The following is a 20,569-nucleotide window of genomic DNA, read 5'->3' as shown; positions in this document are numbered from 1 at the left end:
CCCTACTGTTACCCCCATTGGTCCAGATTATCCTGACCTCATAACCCCTTTTTCCCTCCCCTTTCTTAACTCATCCTATAGTGACTTTGTCAAGGCTGAGAATAAAAGAGAGGGCCCTGTGATTGATAGGAAATTCTTTTCTTTTATATTATATTGGCTTTGCAAGTTCCTCTTCTACACCTCTTCTTAAAAGATCATGCCTGAATTTGTCCCTCTTGCCAAAGCTCTTGTCTTACAAAAAAATGTGGCCTTAGCTCCATATGTTCTAGGTCATGTTTATAGAGCTTGTTTCCCTTTTTTGTGAAAAACACTTGGATGCCAATCAGGGAGGTCCATTTTGGATACTTCAACTTTAGCTTTTTGCATATTTTACAAAGTTACAATCTAAATGCCTAAAGTTTTTGGAACCAAACCCTACTACCCATGGCATGAAGTTAGCCAATGTTTCACTCTATCCTTCCAACTTTGCTTTTTACTTTTCTTTCTTTCACCAACTCCCAGCTTCCCCTTCTTCTCACAGCTTCCATCCTTTTGAACCTACCAACATTGGCCCATCCTGGTTAAGGACCTTTTTGAGTGATAGGTCCTACTCTACACCCCAACACAAAAACATGTGGGCCTCTATTCTGATTCTCAGAGAATTATTCATTGGGACTATGAACCCCAGAGCTTACAAATGCATTGCTGAGCCCTATTGTCCTACCCAATTTGCTAGGCAATTTGGCTTCTCACAAGGGGTCCTAATACCTCTCTACAGCCAAACCAATTTAAGCCTAACCAGCAGGGATCTGAAGGTTCGAAGATCTAGATTGGAAGAAGTAACTTCCAAGTACTTCATCTTCATACCTCAAGGCAACATATTGAAAAGGTGCAAGAACTGGTGGATGGCCAATATGGAGGTACATTTGGCCATTCCTCCTCAAGATCTGTTAATGGTATTGCATGTACCTTAAACCAAGTCCAAAGGGGCTAGAGTTGTTACCTCTTCCACTGCTCCTGCCACTTCAGTTCTTGCCCCTGTCACCACAAAGTCTGTTCCTGCTGTCTCAACTCCTTCTAGAGTTACTCGAGTTGCCTCGAAGAAAAGTATGTACCCCTGTTTCCTTTCTTTTCTCCTCCTTTATGATGCTCTTGTCCTTACTTATAGCTCTTCTTTTGGTGTAGGTGGTGCGGGTGCCTCACAGAGAGATTTTCCCCAAAAAGTCCAAGCTTTAAACCTTCTCAAGAGCAAACAACAACAACAAAAGAAAAGAAAGCTTTTACTTGATCCTGAAGAGGAGGCACCTGAGGTTCATGTAGAAGAAGAGGAAACAGGAAAAAAAAAAAAAGGATAGAAAAAGAATAAGAGACACCCTTGAAGAAAATGAAGAAAATGATTGTCTCTCTGTTTGATTTTACTAGAGACCCCATTTACGAGGCATCTGCAAAAGTAGTGGAAGCAGAACATTCCAAAGAACTTATTGTATTTCAGAGGGCTGGGAAGAGCAGGCAACATCAAATGCCTAGGGATGAAGCTGCTGCTGCTGATGCACTTCAAAGGGAAATTGCAAGAAAACAACAAGCCGCTGGACATTATACTCTTCGCAGTTCCCCAATCATAGCCACCACTTCTGAAACCAGTAATTTCTTTCATGCTTCTATTCTCTTTTCTCAAATTCTTGATACTGAGACTTGACATTACTTTGTATTTCTTCTTTTGCAGCAACAACTACTCTACCTCCCCCTTCAATAAGGACTCCTTCAATCTCATTTGAAGTTGAAAGACCTCGAATTGTAAAGCCAATTCAAGCAATACTTCCATCCCTTGGTCCTATATTTTTCATACATTTTTTGAGGCCAAGCATTCCTACATCCCTTTCTTTTGGCTTAACTCCATACTTTCCTCATTTATTTTTCAACTCTACTCAATTTCCTCTCCCTTGAAGCCTTGCTGCTCCTTCTCCTGCTAAGGAAATTCCAGGTACTACTTCATCTTCAATGATGGCTGATTCCTATAGAGAAGGTACTGGTAGCTCTTCAATTCCTTGTCAATTATCTCTACCTAGCTCCAGTTCCTCTTCTCTTGACCTACTAGTAGCCAAAACTATGGAGACTGCTAGGGATACTTCACTTTCTTCTCCTATTCCTATGCAGCCACTTCTTTCTCCTACCAGAGTTCTTTCTGTACCTTTCATGTCAACAGATGAGGTGGACATCTTCGAGGCTAGGCTAGCTAGTCTTTTTGACATGCCTTCCACCACTCCACCAGCTAATAATGAAGCTGAGCCATTAGTCCTAGCTGATTCTTTTTTAGAATTTTTTTGGAGCTCTTCCTCCACTAGTAAGACTTCTTTGCCTACATTAGACTTGGATAGCTGTTTGGAGTTGCTGACATTCTTCTCGAGGATCCCCTTCAAAGCCTTACAAAGGCCTATAATCAAGAATGGCTTCCTCCAGTGCTGAAAGGTTGTTGAGCAATCCAGCATGACTATTTCAAGTCATTTATCGCAGGCAGCAGCCACCATTGATTTTTACATCAACATCTGTCATGCTGCCAAAGCTGCAAAAGAAAAATTGCTGAGAGACCAGAGTTTTGTTTCCCAAATACATGCTGAAGTGTTAGAATTGAAAGAACAACATTCCTCTGTCTCCCAATTTCGAGCTCAACTACTAGAGAAGAAAGCTCAACTTGAGGAAGAGTTAACAGCAGTTAACCAGGCTTTAGATCGAACTGCCACTAAGCTGCAGATCACTAATCAAGGACTGGCTGATCGAAAACAGGAGATGGCTACAGCCATTCAGTTGTTCCCATCTCTTAAGAGTAGAAAATCTATTGTAAAGGAACAACTGAAACATTGTACTGACTTTTGGTCCAATCTATGGCTACATGTATTCAACTCATTATGAAATAAAATCCTTGTTTATCATTTGAGTGTTTTCATGTTCTTTTCATTTAGCACTTATTTTATTCCTTGTGTTTCCCACACGGTTGGATGATAAGGCTTCAAATATCTGTCATTAATCTTTTTGGGATGTTCATATCCATTCAAAATTTTCAAATGATATGCTCCCGAAGGCAAGACTCTATGAACTTGATATGGTCCTTCCCAGTTAGGTGACCACTTGCCAAACTTGTGGCTTTTAATCCCTATTAGGAGTATTGTCTTCCATACCAAATCACCTTCATCAAAGCTAATGTGCTTGACTTTCTTATTATAGTTTTTGGTTGCTTTCTTCTTTTGGAAAAGAATGTTATTTAATGCCAGAATTCTAACATCATCTATGTTCTCTAATTCCAAGCACATACTTTGATGATACTGCTCAAGAACTAACTTATCCTGACCTCTCACACTTAAGGACTTGATGTTAATTTCTACAGGTAATACTGCATTATGCCCATATACTAAGGCATAAGGAGTAACTCCTGTACTTGATCTTGGAGAAGTCCTGCAAGCCCATTAGTACATCCAACAGTAAGTTATGCCAATCCCTGAAATTGTCTTCCACAACTTTCTGTATTCCTTTCTTCATAGATTTATTGGATGATTCTACCTGACCATTGGCTTGTGCATAATAAGGGGTAGAATTAATAAGACTAATTCCAAATTCTGCCACAAAAGACTTTATCATCTTCCCATCAAATACAGTTTCATTGTCAACAGTTATAGTCTGTGGGATGCCAAATCTGCGGATCATATCTTTATGGAATCCAATAACTTCAGTCTGGTCTATAACCTTATACGGCTTAGCTTCGACCCACTTAGTGAAGTAATCTGTGGCCACTAAGATGAAACAATGATGCTTCGAAGAGGGTGGGTGCATTTTCCCTATCATATCCATAGCCCATCCTCTAAACGGCCAAGGCTTCACAACCGCATGCAGATTAGTTATGGGTACATGTCTTATTGCGCCATGCTTCTGGCATGTCTGGCAACCTTTAGCATATTCTATGCAATCCTTAAGGATGGTTGGCTAATAGTAAGAATGTCTTCGAAGCAGCCATCTCATCTTCACACCAGGCTGATGAGCACCACAGATGCCTTCATGAACCTCAGTCATGGCTGTCAATGCTTTCTTTGGACCTAAACATTCCAATAATAACCCACATGCCCCACTTTTGTAGAAAGCATTACCATACATTATGTATTGCATATATTGCAATTTGATTTTTCTGTTGGCTTTCAAAGATGGGCCAGCTAGATACTGCATTATTGGATGCCTCCAATCTTGTTCTTGCAAGTCATTATGATTGACTTCTAAGACCACATTCCTTTTATTTAAGGGTGGTATTACATTTTGATATGTTGTTTGACTTATGTTCATTTGAGTGTTATCATTTCTCTTGAAATTCGAAGCTTTTTGAGCCACATCATTAGCTTTGTTATTCAAGAATCTTGGGACATAAGTTCCATTTGCTATCTGAAATTGAGAAAGCAAATGTAATGCAACAACATAGTATGGCAACATGCTTACACTTTGACATTTGAAAATCCCTTTCACCTGGTTAACTACCAATTGAAAATCTCCAAATATGTCAACTACACGAGCTTGTAATCCAATAAGTATTCCAATCCCATTATTAAAGCTTCATATTCAGCTTGATTATTGGAATAAGTAATTTCATCCACCCTGAAACCATGTGTGGTTTCTACCCCTTGTAGTGACTTAATTACCACACCAATTCCAGTTAGACCATTGGGTTTTGATCCATCGAATCACATTTGCCATGGTTCAACACTAACCATACCAAGTTCCATTATCTCTTGGCTTTCTGTTTGACATGGATGGTCTACCAAGAAATTAGCTAAAACTTGTCCTTTTATTGCCTTTTGGGGGACATATTCTAGATGAAATTCTAATAAAGCTAGTACCAATTTGCCAATTCTTCCCCTCAACATAGGTCTAGGTAACATATATTTAACTAAATCTTTGGTTGCAATTACCAAGACAGTTGTAGACAAAAGATAGTATCTTAATTTCATTTTAGTAAAATACAATGCAAGGCACAGCTTTTCTACAGCTGAATATTTACATTTACAAGAATTTAGAAACCTACTAAGGTAATAAACTGCTTGCTCTTTGCCTTCTTCATTGTCTTGGGCTAAGAAAACTCCTAGTGAATCTTCTGCTGCAGCTATATACAACTTCAAGGGCTTATCGCCCTTTGGTGGCATCAGCACTGGAGGGTTGGCCAAGTAGGCTTTGATTCCTTCGAAAGCAGTTTGATGCTTTGCTGTCCACACAAATTCCTCTTCATCCTTTAACCTTAATAAGGAAGAAAATACTTTAGTTTTTCCTGCAGTATTAGAAATAAATCTTCGAAGAAAATTAACCTGCCCAAGGAATTTTTGTACTTCTTTCTTACTTGATGAAGGTCTGGCTTCAATGATAGCTTTGGCTTTGTTCTAATCAATCTGTATTCCTTTCTTGTGTACTACATAGCCCAAGAAGTTTCCAGTTGATATGCCAAAAGCACATTTGAGAGGATTAAGTTTTAACTTAAACTTTCTCATTCTTTCAAAGGCTGCTTCCAAGTGAAACAAATGTTTCTCCATGGATTGGGACTTTACCACAATGTCATCAATGTAACACTCTAAATATCCTCCAATGAGATCATGAAAGATAGTGTTCATAGCCCTTTGATATGTGGCCCCAACATTCTTCAAGCCAAATGGCATTTTAACCCATTCGAAGGTACCAATATTCCCAGGACATCTGAATGCTGTCTTGTGGATATCCTCTTCTGCAATGCAGATTTGGTTATAACCAGAATGCCCATCCATCATTGATAAAATTTGATACCCTGCTGAACTGTCTACCAACAATCTACTATGGGCATAGGATACTCATCTTTTGGGGTTGCTAAATTCAGGTTTCTGAAATCGATACATACCCTCATTTTACCATTCTTTTTAACTACAGGCATAATGTTGGATAACCATTCAATATACCTGGTTGTCCTAATAAAGTCTGCCTTGAGGAGCCTAAGAATTTCCTCCTTAATCTTCTGAATCACTTCAGGACTCATCTTTCTTGGTTTTTGCTTGTATGGCTTGAAATTAGGCCTCATAGGGAGCCTATGTTCTACTAATGACCTATCCAATCCTGATAGTTCATTATAAAACCATGCAAAACAATCTTTATATCTCTTTAAAACCACCAACAACTGGTCTCTGCTAAGAGCATTTAATCAAGCACTTATATAGGTGGGCTGTTGTATAGAACATTCCCCTAAGTTCACTTTTTTTAAAGGGTCTTGCATCTGAGGACTCACCGATGCTTCTTTTTTGATTTCTTTTGCCTACAACCAGGCATCATGGTCATCTTTGGCGACAAACTCTTCATCAGCACTTTCTTGGACTAAGTGTTTCAAGTGTGCTAATTCCTCATCAGCCATCACTTCGGCTGATCCATCAAGTTTTCTCAGTACACTAAGTGGTGCCACTCCTTCAGTATACAATTTGGTTTCTGCAAAATCTGCACAAGCTATGAAGGGTTGAGGGCCTGCATTGATCTCCTCTGTCTCTCCATTGCACAAAGCCATCATGATCTTCTGATGTAGAGAGGAAGGCACACATTTATTGGTGTGAATCCAATCCCTACCAAGTAGAGCATTATACTTAGCATTGCTGTCGATAACGAAGAATGCCGTCATGCAGTCCCTGGTTCCCACACTCAGGTTGATGGGTAAAATGCCCTGAGCAATCTTTTTGTCTCCAGCGAAACCAACAATGGTTGTACTAGTTGGGATTAATTTGGAGTTCCTTTTTCCTAGTTTCTTCAAAGAAGATTTTGGAAGCAGGTTTACTGCTGCCCCATTATCCACCAATACCTGGTTCATTTGTATCCCATCGAAGAAGGCCTTGATATACAAGGGTTTGACATGCTGTGTCATGGATGTCGTGGGATACTGGAAATGGTATGAGAGGTTAATACTCACCTCTTCCTCACTCTCATCTCCAGTTTCCATTGGTGTGGCCACTTCGGATTCGTCTTGCACCATACTCACTTGTGAGTCTTTACTAGAAACTGGAATTAGGTCAATCTCCTGACCTTGGTTTTAATTTTCAACTTGAAACTCCTGTGGTAGTATATGCACCATATTCACTGACACAGGAGGAAACGAGCCAAATTGGACGACTGCCTGTACCTGCTTCTTTTCCTGGCCAACTGGTTCAATAACTTCAGAAGCATCTTCCATGCTACATTCTAGCACTTCAGTACTAGTAACTTTCTTCGAATAGTCTGTTTCTGCTGGTTTTTCGACCAAAAATGTCTGTTCAGACATCAAGACTTCGAACATTTCCTCCTCAACCATTTTCTTCCTTTGGCCTAGGCCAACTTCTCCCTCTGTCTCACTATCACTTTCCATCAAAGCCCTTTCTAATCCTGCTAAACTGGATCTTTCTTTGGCTTTTAGTTCGGAGTGAACTTTTGCCAACTGCTCTCTATTGCAACTTTTTTTGTCTTGAGGAGTCGAGTTTGGACTATGATCTGACTTTGGACTTTTCTTTCCCTCTGTCTGGCCCTTTGACTGGACCAATGAAGAGCTTTCTCCACTTTCTTTCAGATCCTTCTGGTACTGAGTGTACCTTCGCTGGATCTTCCTCATTTGGGACCTAGGAATCACTAGGACCATATTTGGTTCTTTTGTTTTTGGATACTTAAGTAACACCCAATTAGTTGGAGCCACCAAAAGAGGTTTAACCATTCTACCTTGGTCTCCAACAACATTTCTTTGGGTAAACATTTCCCTAGGTTTGTTTTGCATGACAAACCAATTTAGAACTCCAGGTACCCATGAACCCACTAACCCAGTTGTTGAACTGTCTCTTTCTTCCTTCGAAGCCAGCTTCGAAGCTGGCTGTGAAGGCCACTGTCTGGCCCTGACTACCTATTTTGGGCTTAAGCTGGTAAATTTCTAGCATCTTGCTTGACAGTAGTTTGGCTGGCAACATGCATTTGCACATTGACCTCTTCTAATTCTTTCAAGGATAAGTTCTGGAAGTCTGACACAATAACATTGGCTGCCACTTCTCCAAATTCTGGAAATGGATTAGTGTCAATCTCCATGGCCTTTTCTGCTTTAGCTGGAAATTTTAAACTCCCCTTTCGAATCTGCTCCTGGATCCTGTCTCGAAAAACAATGCAGTTTTTAGTTGAGTAAGACCAAGAATTATGCCATTTACAATACACTTTTCCTTTAAGTTCCTTTGGAGACGGAATTTTGACTCCTTTTGGTAACTTCAGGAAGTTTGCCGCAAACAAATTATGAAAAATGTCATCTACCTTCGTTAAATCGAAAAAGTATTTCCTATGAAGGTCTTTCTTTTTAAACTGCTGGTCTATTGTTGTGTCTTTATGAATTAATGCCTCACAGATCACAAGTTCTTTTCCTACAATCACTGCTGCATCAATCTCATAATTAGGATCTCTATAATACGGCTTGTATGATGCATTACTTCGATCTTGTTCTTCCTCTAGTAATGCTTCATACCTAGACACCTTATAGGTTAGTTTTACTAAGTCTCTAAACTCAGTTGAGTCAAACTTCTTTCGAAGTCTAAACTCTAGACCATTTTGAGTCAATCTCACAAATTCAGGCTCTGGTAAGATGACCCTACATTTGTTTCGTGCTCTTTTGAATTTGGCAATAAACTAAGTAGCGTTCTCATCAGGCCTTTGACTCAACCTTGCTAAGTCTGCCATGGAAACTTCTGGCTCTGTTTGGAAGAATTGGGCATGAAATGCCTCCTCCATTTGTTGCCAAGTTTGGATAAAGCCAAGTGTAAGGTTATGTGGGAGCCAAAAAAATATAGATACTAGCTCATTGGGCCTAACCCAAACAAAGCCTACAATGGGTCCAGCCCAAACAAATATCAGACCCCCCATCTATATAAAGAATGGGGCATCCTAAGTGGAAGGTATGTGCTCTCTCTCCCTGCAATATACATTAACACCTTAGATTTCCATAGCTTGATTCTTTCAATCAAAGGACTAACTTTAGCATCGGAGTGTCTCCGGCCGGCAACCCCGATTGGGTGGCGCCGATCATGCTCATCTTTGCAAACACACATGGACAAAATTCATCTCTTCATTGGATCTTCACTACATTCATGTGAGAGGATATTTCATGGTCTCACAATTGGCGCAGTCTGTGGAAATCGTCTTAGAGAGTTCAACGAAGTAAACTGTAAGTAGAAATGCAACCAACAATACTCTGATGGTGATATTTTTTCTCTCTGATTAAACTGATTGTGCAACCGCTTTACAATTTTTTCTTGATTTGTATATACATATGTGCCTGCTTACAAACTCTCTGAAAACTTTTGTTCATGGTAAATATTGATGGAAAATCTTTAAAACAAAACGGAATTCATAAATCTCCTTTGGTGTCTTCATTTTCTCTCTCTAAAAATGGGTTTCACACTTTTTTTTGTGTGAGCACAGCTTTTCGAGAATATAACATGAGTTGCTCGGCCAAGTCCACCCTAGGACTTTCTTTGATTAATTTCTTGCCTCAAAAAATTTATTTTAAAGTTGATTCTTGGAATATACATAGCCATGCATGTGCCAACAATTAACAGGAATGAAAGCATGTGTTGTGGTTCAACAACTGGACGCCGAGTAACTCTCGCCTGGCATAATCGAGTTATGCGCTGAAAACATAAGACCATCGTGCGAAGATAGTGCAAAACCAAAGTCACAAAACTAGAGCACTTTGAATTCGCCTGGACCTCTCGCTAAAAAAAAAAAAAAAAAAAAAAACAATGTCTGGGTTCTTCGGCAGAGTTTTGGACTTCTACACAGCAAATAGGTATACCGGAAAATCTATGGCTATGAACAAGCTTTGTGCGTAGTTTCCTCGGCTTCTCAGATCCTTCGTCACTGACACGAGTTTATCGGCAAACAATCAATCGCCAAGCTTTGTTACCCAAACAACTCACACAGCAAGAACAATCGGAGACAACGAGGATTATCGGCTTCAAGAGCTTGGCAAGCAGCTTAGACAACGACGAAGCCGATACTATTATCTGTAATAACCAACAGTGCATGGTCAAAATAATTCTGAGCTTAAATTCGCCATCTTTGACTTCAACGTCATATTCAGCTTCAGTTTTGGCTCTGGCTATTTGTCCAAAACATACCTCAAGATTCGACTAACACAACTATGCCTATTTGGCATCCGCCAACGCACCAACTTACATCCATGAGGCCCAAAGGCGACTCTGTAATTCGACATATCATATTACCGTCTCGGCTTCGAAAACATTATTCGACTTCGGCATTGCTTATCAACTCAATTATACAATACTCGGCAAAACATCATACCGTATTGCTTATCCTCTGCAATTTGGTATATTACTCGGCCTATTATCAACTGCATATTAACATTATTCTGCATATCTTGGCTTCGGCAACTTACCCGGCAGCTAACACTACTCGGCTGCAAGACTACTCGGCCGCCTATACGTCATGCACAACATCGGACAATCCCACCCCGTTATCTACGGTATTCGGCTAACAACATTTGTCAACTTTATACGGCAACATTTTTCGACTAAACAACAGTCAACTTATTCGGCAACAGAATTCATCGGCATTATGAACATTGCATGCATATGATCAACTCGGCTTCGGCATCTTATTCGGCACATTCTTTGACTACAGCTTGCAATATTTTTCCACATCAAATATTCGACAACGTTGTAACTTATTCGGCACTAATATCTCGGCATAGAATTAGCATCTCGGCTTGCCAAAATCCACATCTGAACATACCACAGGATTCGTATCGGTTCAAAGATTCCAAACCCACCAACCTGAGGAGCCGAGAAGCAACCCAAGTCCGCCGAAAGTTGTGAAACGGATCACACATGTCGAAAATTGAAATTTCAAAAGCTGTCAAACACAAGTTTTGACCATACCAATGTGAAGTACTTATTAAGACGAGTCCAACGCAACAAATCGCGTCGAAATCGAAGTTAAAATGACGCCGTACGGGTCGATCAAAGTTTGCCCAGAATTGACGAATTTTCTGAGGACGACGAACCAGCCATGCAAGAGAAGTTATCCGGTGCTTCGCGGCGCACAATTTTCAACCGATTTGAGCCAGCAGCTCTATTTCGGCTACAACTACGCCATCAGGAGTCCGATTACAACTATTCAATAGTTCTTTCCAGCTATTTGATGCAGTCCGGGTCCATCCGTACGGTCAGAATTTGCAAATTCAACTCACAAAATAAATAAATAAATAAATAAATAATACTAATAAAAATAAAAATAATAAAAAATAATTATAAAAAAAATGCAGAATTTATTCAAAGAATTGTGCGCAATGGCTTCCTTCACATATCACCAAGTACCTTACTTTGTCTCGACTTCATTCCGCTATTGCCACGGCACCAAATAAGGGCACGGAATCCGTTTCAAATTTTTATCGGCCTACTCGGTAATTTTGGCCCAAATTAATTTTATTTCTTTTGAATAACCAATGTCATCCAAAAGCAATGGGGCAAGTATACGTTGGACAAGAAACTCAAGTTCAATAAATCAACAACCGTCGCCATCCCAGTTTAGCAAATCCAACTTCGAAGGGATGCCGACACACCGCGAAGCTAAGAAAAATCACCGACCAAAAGATCGGCACGATCACCGACCCAAGTGTTGCTGACTAACTTCTCGAAAAAATCGCATTATATATGAAACCGACGCCGATGTTTTGGCGCTAGTTACTCGGCAGTGCATCACCTTTACTCGGCAAGATTATTTGGCCCCATTTGTCAACTTTATGCAGCAACATTGGCCACAGTATTCAGCAACTTTATACGCCTAACAACATTATTCGGCAAAACAATTAACCGCGACATTGCTCAACTCCGCAATTCGGTTTTTCACTGTGCTATACATGCATACTCGGCCAACTTGGTCCAAACATTACAACGACATTTACTTGAGTTACAAACTCCCGCTTCTTTTCACACAGCTCGAAGCAAGCGCCAGTTTTGGGGCAATACATTACACACTTGGCAGTCGGCAATTCGCATATTTTTACGCGCCGTCATTTTACCAAAGCCAAATTTTCCCTGCAAACATAGGGCAATGGGGCAAGTCCAATCTGCATTTCTTCCGACTAACACATGTCATTCGAAAGCAATGGGGCAAGTATACCTTGGACTCAAAGCAAACTCTGCAACTCGGCAATTAAATAGCTGGCCCAATATCTACTTGGATATTCCTTACAAGCGGAGCTATATTATTAGTGATTAACATGTCTACCTCATTCGGTACAGGCCATCATTGACAGAATGTATTATTCAAAATCCTTGCAATATCGGCACTTGATCGCCACTTAAAATTAGCAAAAGTTTTGCACTCGGCATGGAGTGCCATCAGCAAAGGCCTACACCCATTGTGAAGCCCCTGAAATATGTATTCACTTTTAAGACCCTAATGTTTGAATTATTTTTTTAAAGCCCCTCGGTTACTTGATTATTTCAGATCTTGTCGGTTAGCATTTTATTTTATTTTCATCAAAATTGGAATTTTCCTAGCCAGATTAGGTTTCCTAACCTAATTTAATTTAATTCTATATGAGTAAGGTCCCAATACATGTATTTAACTCCAAGCCCTCACTCTTTATTTAAATTCAAAACTTATCCAAAAACTAGTACTTGTACCTTGTACCTTGAAGTACCATCAATCTTGTAATATATATATATATATATATATGTGTGTGTGTGTGTGTATACACATTGAGGAGTGTGCCCCTAATGCCTAAAATGATTAAAATAATAACCCCATCACCCTTCCCAAGGGCCGGCCACCATAGGGAAAAGTGAGGATCCATTTTCAAAGTCTTTGATCATGATATTCTAGGAAATCCAAGACCTAATACCCTAGACCTAGGATGATGTTTCCAATGCTAGTTTCCCTTCAACTAGGAATCAACTAAATAATGCCTAATCCTATGATTTAGCACCTTAGTTACTCATATCCCATTAGACTCCAAGCAAAATCCTAACCTTTCTATCCATTCCCAACTAATGGGCTTTTAGGACATTTTACATCAAAATTTGCCTATATATACCAACCTCCCCTAGCTTGGCAAAACACAAACACCACACCCACACACATACATTCGGCTAGAGAGAGGGAGGAGAACAAGAGAGAGAAGTCTAGAGAAGAAGAGGAAGAAAGAAGAGAGCTTTCTTGTGCAAAGCTTAGTAGGTAAGCCACAAACAAAACCTTCTCTTTCATTTTCCCTTTTTTTCAATACATGTTTCTAAGGGTTCTAAATAATGTTTTCAGATCTTTTATTACTGAGTTCTCATGTTAAAAATTCTAAGGGTTGAGTATTGATTTCATCTCTCTTGTATTTTCCCCATTTTGGTCTAAAACCATCTTTTTTTGTACCAATCTCTCAACTTTGCAAAGGCAATCCTTCAAACAAATTTTTTGAGTTAAATATGTGATAGTTAGCATATTTTCTTCACAAAATAAATGAAACTTTCCCTTGGTGGAATACCTTTCTCATAAATCTTCTTGTTTTGGGCAAAGTACCCTAGAATTTGTTTTTGCAGCCCACTTCCAGAAATTCTAGAAAAATGTACAAAATTATTCTAGAGCTATATTTTATTTCAAAACCTTCCTTAAGGAGTTATCTTTCAACTAAAATTGGTTTCATCAAAAAACATTAAGCGGTTTGCAAGAAAATCAATTTTTCGCAACGGTCGACGGATCTGGACACAATCTGGACAGTGCTGGCATATTTTCTAAATAACTTAGAACCTGGAAAAGCAACCTCATTTCTGAAAAATGTTCTTGAAACTAGATCAAATTCCCTACGAACCATAGGAAGACCAAGTCCGGTGGAGGATCTAAAATAGACCTTTCATTTTAATCTTTATGCGATACTAAATCTGAAAATTTTGTTATGTGTGGATGTTTTATACCCTTGAGTTCATGAGATTGCTTATTAGCTTATGATCATATCTTGGCATGATATTATATGTGTTGTGGTTATGTTATTTACCCTTCTCATCTTAAGAATGCATGCTTACATGGATATTATTGTCTTATAAGTTGGACTAACCTTGATTTAAAACATTTAATTCAACGGGAAACCTAATTGGGAGGGTATTGGGTTTTCGAGCACTTGAGTAATGAAAAAGATGAGAATATGTGATATATGGATTGTTGGGTTGCGTTCCCTATTTGAAAGTTAAAGTCTTGCGCAAGTGGTTTTCGGAACCCTTGAACGGAGCGGTTGTATTCAGACCCTAGGTGGTTTGGTGTAAGGAGGGATTCGGGCAAAGCCCTATTTTACCATCTCTTTTGAGGCCCTGCGGTTGGTGCTACACGGTACATAACCGTTGGTAGGCATTCGAGGTTAGTTCTGCAACAAAGCAGCAAAAGAGGAGGCATACCGTATAATCCGTGTCTGATTCTTGTGGTTGGGAGGACGAAATCTCTTTGGGGGATTTCTAGTTGCTAACAACCTAACTTAACCTTTTATTTATTTAATTGAGTATTATGCTTTATTACTTGATGTTATAATGGTGATTGTGTATTGGACTGGAAAAAATGGGTAGGGTGTGTATGTGTTTACTGGGCATTCAAAGCTCGCGGCGTATCATGCCAGGTGACGAAGTGGAACTCATAGCTGGAGACGACGAGCCCGAAACTTTCGAAGACTTTTGGCTATCCTAGAAAAATTAGAAGTTTCTTTTTGGATATTTTGTAAAGACTCGTGTGAAGATTTAAGATTTCTTTTGGGATGTAATGTAATGGAACTATCTTCTGAATTAAGTATATTATGGCTGTTATGTATTTGTATTCTACATATATGTATAAACCTTATCGTTGCTTATGGGACCTTGTGTCAATACCTTTTAAGATCTGTCAAAAAGGTAGTGCGCTGCCTAAGAAAGCTGGACTTAGAAGGGAGACTATTTTGACTCCTCCAGCGATCTGGGATCTTACTTGGTTATTGACCATAGGACTCATTAGTGACTCTCCCTTGACTGGAACCAATAGTGTAGAATCGGGACGTCACACCCATGCCCGAGGGTTAGAATACCGCGACCTACACCCATGCCCGGGGGTTAGAATACCGCGGCCTACACCCATACCCGGGGGTTAGAATACCGCAAGCCTACACCCATGCCCGGGGGTTAGAATACCGCGGCCTACATCTACGCCCGAGGCCCATAATACCGCGGCATATGACCCTTGCTTGGGGGTAACAATACTGTGGTCCATTTTTTGACTGATATATCTACTTTATTTAATTTACATTATTTGGTTATTTTGAAGCACTCTTCACACTCGGCAATATCCTATACCCTTACCGAGGGGTCTTAATACCACGGCCTACGACCCTTGCCCGGGGGTAACAATACCGTGGCCCATTGTTATGATTTGTTTAGAACTCATGTGATATAATTTGTACTATGATCACCATCATTTATTTAATCTCTCTCCCTTATATACATATATTTGTACATGTATTCAAACATACATGCATTCATACAGTCATCCATTCATTTATCAAAAGACCTAATATTTATTTGAACAGGGTAACTCGACAATAAAAACTCTCATTCCTTTTACCGCAGACAATGAAAGTTTTGGGGCAATTGTGGGAGCCAGAAAAATATAGGTACTAACTCATTGGGCCTAACCCAAACAAAGCCTACAATGGGTCCAGCCCAAACAAATATCAGACCCCCCATCTATATAAAGAAGGGGGCATCCCAAGTGGAAGGTATGTGCTCTTTCTCCCTGCAATATATACTAACACCTTAGATTTCCATAGCTTGATTCTTTCAATCAAAGGACTAACTTTAGCATCGGAGTGTCTCCGGCCGGCAACCCCGATTGAGTGGCACCGATCATGGTCACCTTTGCAGACACAGGGACAGAGTTCACCTCTTCGTTGGATCTCCACTACATCCATGTGAGAGGATATTTCATGGTCTCACAGGTTAATATACCATACAAAGGCTGCCTCAGTTAGAAAATTTGGGAACAATCTTAACTTCATGTAATCATTATTGGTAAATTCACCACATTGAGCAGCGAACCTAGCAATATGCTCAACCGTTGACTGGTTTCCATTCCCATAAAAAAGAGCAAAGTCTGATATCCTAAATCCTCTTGGGTATTCATGTACCCTATCTACCCATCCTGGATATGGCTTCTTGTATACAGGAGTTTGAACCCCCCGAGCCATTGGTCCACACATCTCTCTAACAATATCAGCAATTTGGTCCCTAGGAACCATATTTTGTGCTTGTTAAACCACTACTAGAGGAACAAACACAGGATTTGGTGGACAACCTTGTGCCTGAGGTCCTCTTGGTCCATAAGGTGGCACATTTGGGACAAAAACATCCTTATGCCATTTTATTGTGTTGGGCCAGATCCACCAATTTGCATGGCTTCACTGTTAAGTAATGAGGCATTTTGATTTGTCACAAGCCTTGAAAGAGGTTCATACCAAGACTGAGGTGATGGTCTTTTATAGTTTTGGTTACTAGTTTGACCATTAGCATGTCCGTTATTTTGCATAAGCTGTTTATCTCTAGCCAATCTTTGCTGAGGGACATTTGAAATTTCCTCCATATGTCTTGTGTTTGTTGGTTGATAAGTATTCATTCGATCCATGAAGGATTTTGCCCACCTTTCCATTGTGTTCATTAGCTGTTGTCCCATGGCATCTACTAGGCCACCCCATGAATTGATTGGCTGAGTAGATGAAACAGTGGATGGTCCAATTCCTTGGCCTCGTCCAATATTTTGAACATGTGGTACTTGTTCCGAAGTGCTGGTCTATTCGACCATAGGTTCTGATAAAACAAGTACTTCCACAAGATATGTTATCACATTATTCTCTGGATTAGGCATTTCTACCTCCACTTCCACGCCTTCTTTCAAGCGTTCATTTTCTCCTTGTCTCCTATGTCTAGCCATTTTAATTAGTCCTACTGGGCGTGCCAAAAATATATGTTGGCTTTTTGGCTTTTGAAGGTTATTATTGTAATTTTGAGCGTGCCAGCAAGGATCAATTAGTCCTTACAGAATATTAATTGCCAACCAATTATCAGACGATTGTGTTTTAGTTCTTACTGCCTCAATGAAGAGGACTTTTACTGGTGGCTTTGTTTAGGAGAATTAAGCAAATAACGATTAATGTGAAGAACAATTGTAACATTTCATTAAGTAAAATGGAAGACTTGCAAAGATCCAAATCAGCCTCGTAGAGGTTTACAGCAACAAACTACTTGAAACTACTCTTATGAATGAAGTGCGGTGCAAGAATTTGAAGTACAAAAATATAAAGAACAAGAAATGTAAAAACTGGAAGGAAAATAAAGTAGATAAAAAATGGTTCTTTGGATTTGAGTCTGGGCTTCTTTTTGGGGCCTTCTCTGCTATTTATACTTCTCAATGACAACCGTCAAAATGTATTTCTAACGCCGAATCATCCTTCCATGATCGCTGATCATGTTTCCTTACAGTTAGCTCCACTATGCCTTATCTGCAGTAAGGCTTCCCTCCTGATTTTATATTTAAATATGAGTAACCGTTGAAGCCACATCATTTTGCATCTCTTTGCTGATCCAGTGCTATGCAGATCCACAATAACCAATACTAAATGCCATGTGTGTGATTACGATTGAAGATTCGAATTGTCTTCCCATATTGTCCTCATCCTGCCACGTGTCAAACTGTGATTGGCTTATACAAAATATGTAGCCAACAGGATCATGAAAAAAATATCATAAAGATGATCATGAAAGATTCTTCACCTTTAGATTATCCATACAATAAAATACCATATACTAATCAAATGATGAAAAATCTTCATGATGGATTTCATGATATATTTTTCATGATCCCTAGTATTATTGAAAAAAAATTATAAAGAGAAGTTTAATATCATTTATGGGTGTTTATTTTCCCCCTATTATGGGGGTTGTAGTTGCTAGGATTGATGGCAATTCGACTTGGCTTAGGATGACTGTTAGGTTATTGGTTAACTTATTTTTTTCGTTTGATATACTATTTTTCATATTTGTAATTAATCTTCACATACAGATTTTAGATGAATAATGATATATAAACAAATTTTTTTTTATAAAATTCACATACAAAATTATTTTAAGAACAACAGCGATTCGTAGCTCGAAAGTTACACAGCTCGAATGGCTCGAAAATGCAAAACAACGTCGTTTTGCATTTTTTTTTTCTTATTTTTCTTCTTCTTTCCGTCTTCGTCTTCCTTTTCCTCTCTTTTTTGTCTCAAACATTTGTGAACATTGACAAACAGAACCTCCTTTCCAAAACCTCCTTCATCTTCTTCTTCCTCTACTTTCTTTCCCTAAAAACTACCAAATCCATCACAAAATTGAAGCAAACCCGCTTTCTCTCTCTAAAAACTATGAAACCCATCACAAAACTGAAATCAAAATCAAACCCACCAACCCACCGATCAAACCCAATCAAACACAAAAATCAAACCCACCCACCGAGAGAGAGAGAGAGAGAGAGAGAGAGAGAGAGATCTTCCCTCTCCATCATCATCAACACACATACACAAGAGATACACACACAGATATCTTCCCCTCCCTCTTCTCTCTTTCTCTCTCTTCTCTCTCTTTCTCTTTTCTCTCTCTGTTTTCAGCGATATAAGAAGGAAAGGGAAAAAAAAAAAAAAAAAATTACCCAAAACGACATCGTTTTGGATATTCGAGCCAATTCGGGTCACGAGTTTCTCGAGCCACCAAGGATTATTCTTTTAAGAATGGTATTATCACATTATTCTTGTTGAATTTTTTAAAAGAAATTCTTATAAATTAATTTCTATTTTAGATAATCAATGCAAAATAAATATCTTAACTAAATTTAAGGGTTGGTTTGGGGTGTCCTAAAAAAGTGCACTTTTTATCTTTTTACGAAAAGATATGCAGAAAAGTAGAGAGGTGATGTGATGAAAAAAAGATAAAAAGATAAAAAGATGGATTATATAGTCTATGCCAAACCAGCCCTTATTAGGCTTTCTATCTCCACTTTGAGAGTCACTTTGTATTCATTAATGTTGTATTTTTTTTTAGATATAGTAATTAATGTTGTATTTGATTATCGTAATTATGATTGGATTTTATTATAACATCATATATAAAAATAAATAAAACTAAAATCTTAAGAGAAAGAGGGAGAGGTAATTTCCTGTAATGACTATCAAGGTATCATTAGCTTCCACAAATGCATGGGAATAACAGACTATCGGATCATTTACAGATCATTTTTTTCTTTAATTTTGAATTTATAAAAAATGAAAAACAAAAATAGTTTTTAATTCTTTCAGTCATTCCTTTCATTTTTCTTTTCTATTTTACAAAAAATTTCACAAATTCAAAATTTCAACTTTATCTCAAAGTTTGAACATCATGAGTAGTTTGGCATACATACTTCTAAACTAATGATTTTAATATTCTAAGGCCGGTGGCAAAATTTCTTAGGTCCTTCGTGGATGGATGTGCGTTAATTTTAATAATATAAAAAAGAATGAAAATGAGGACATGTGGCAAATCTTATGTTTGTTAAATAAGTTTAAAGGGAATGATTTTGATTTGTCGAAAGAGTGACTAAAGTGTGAATTGTCAAATTTACCCTCAAATATGTATTCACACGACCAACTGATGAGATTTTTCATCCCAAAGTTTGACTTCGGTAGGTTAAGTTTGGCAACTCAAAAATAATTCATCTTTTTATTTTTTTTCTATCACATCACCTCTCTATTTTTCTGTACATCTTTTCGTAAAAAGAAAAAAAGTACATTTATTTAGGTCATCCCAATTTGACACAAATTAAAAAGAATAAGGTCAAATATGTTGTAATTGAAATTGTAAGGATTAAAATGAAACTTGAAACAAACTACAGGGACCATTGATGAAATTTATCAAATAAACTAAATTGTTAGAGTAATATTTAAATAAATAAATTAACCTAACAAGAAATATAAAAAAGGTGGGGGTGTAGCTCATATGGTAGAGCGCTCGCTTCGCATGCGAGAGGCACGGGGTTCGATTCCCCGCACCTCCACCAGTTAACGTGTTTTTTTATTACACGCTTTGCACATCGGGCAAATCTCCTCCACGTGTTCCATGTCTATTAGCGAAAAGGTTAAGCAGCTTTCTTCCCGTACATTAAAGCCAAAGATGAACAAGAGACTAATGATGATTTGGGAGGGAGATTAACAGTGTCAGGGGTTTAATAATCCCCACAGGAGGCGCATTAGCTTGACTGAAATTAGAAAATTAATACTCCCTCCGTTCCAAAATATTAGTCCCTTATTTCATTTTTCATTGTCCCAAAATATTAGTCCCTCTTTATAAATCAAGTACAAAAATAATGTAAATTTCCTATTTTGCCCTTCTTTTAAATTAATAAACAATTTAAAAAGTACAATTATGACATTGATATTCCCAAAAAATGTACTATCAAAAGGGTAATTTTGGAAAATCAACTTTTTTCAAATGCAATAAGTGTACTACCAAAAAAAGTTGGATTCCCCAAAAGG

General features: G+C 38.5%; 1 non-coding gene across 1 annotated transcript; it reads left to right on the top strand.

Moving 5' to 3' along the window:
• The first annotated feature begins 20,018 nt into the window (after positions 1 to 20,018).
• TRNAA-CGC (transfer RNA alanine (anticodon CGC)) lies at positions 20,019 to 20,091 on the top strand. Its single transcript has one exon. It is a non-coding gene; the product is annotated as a tRNA-Ala (tRNA).
• The last annotated feature ends 478 nt before the right edge of the window (positions 20,092 to 20,569 follow it).

The sequence above is a fragment of the Camellia sinensis genome, chromosome 1, assembly GCF_055761805.1.
Source record: "Camellia sinensis isolate YWXY chromosome 1, ASM5576180v1, whole genome shotgun sequence".
NCBI classification, from domain to species: Eukaryota; Viridiplantae; Streptophyta; class Magnoliopsida; order Ericales; family Theaceae; genus Camellia; species Camellia sinensis.
This window is presented reverse-complemented; position numbering and strand designations above follow the sequence as displayed.